The sequence below is a fragment of the Triticum dicoccoides genome, chromosome 2B (assembly GCF_002162155.2).
Source record: "Triticum dicoccoides isolate Atlit2015 ecotype Zavitan chromosome 2B, WEW_v2.0, whole genome shotgun sequence".
Taxonomy (NCBI): Eukaryota; Viridiplantae; Streptophyta; class Magnoliopsida; order Poales; family Poaceae; genus Triticum; species Triticum dicoccoides.
The window spans coordinates 693,832,360-693,833,318 of NC_041383.1; positions in this window are offsets into that span (position 1 = coordinate 693,832,360).

A 959-nucleotide genomic window follows, 5' to 3' on the forward strand; every position below is an offset into this window, starting at 1 on the left:
CCATCAACACCGTCGCCGCCCTCTGCCCCGTCGACGCCATCACCCCTGCCCCGACCATGTCGCCGTCGCTGCCCTCTACACCGATGCCGGAGCCGTGCCTCTGCCCCTGCCCCGACCACGCCGCACCTCTCCTTGGTCAGGCCGGCGCCGCCCCCCTGTCCTATCCTCTATTTTTTAGATTTTGTTTTAGATTTTTTTGTTCATATATATGATGATTTGTTTTTTGCATTTTTATAAAAATGTACTGTGTGCATATAAAAGTTAGATTTTTATGTATGTATGTATGTATGTTCTCTGTGCATATAAAAGTTAGATTTTTAGTACATTTGGGTACATTTTATGTTAGTTTTATCTATATATGTTCTCTGATTTAGTACATTTTAGGTTAGTTTCATTTTTAGAAAAGTTTTATATATTTAGGAAAAGAAGGAAGAGAAGGAAGAAGGAAGAAGAAGAAAAAGTTTTATATATGCAAAAGTTACATTTTTAGAAAAGTATTGTATATCTAGCTAGGAAGATAAGGAAGAAGAAGAAAAAGAAGAAGAGGAAAAAGGAAAATAAGAAGAGGAAGAAAGGAGAAGAAGAGGAGAGGAAGAAGAGGAGAAATAAATAAGAATAGGAAAAAAGAAGAAAAAGAAGAGGAGAAGAAGAAAGGAATAGAGGAGAAGAAGAAAAAATAGAAAATATTTTCTTCGATCTTCTCCTCTATTCCATTCTTCTTCTCCTCTTTTTATTTCTTCTTCGTCTTCTTATTTTTTATCAGGTGTGTTGTCGAAATAACCCCCTCCCCGATAACTTCGACATGAGGGGCGGTTGATATATATACCCCCTCTCAATCGCGATAACTTGGGAGCACCCCCCGGCCCTCTCGCTCGACCAGAACTCTCAAGGACACCCAAACCCTAGAAAAAAACGATGTTGTTCTCCTACCCCCTCCCGCCGCGCCCCTGCCCGACAAA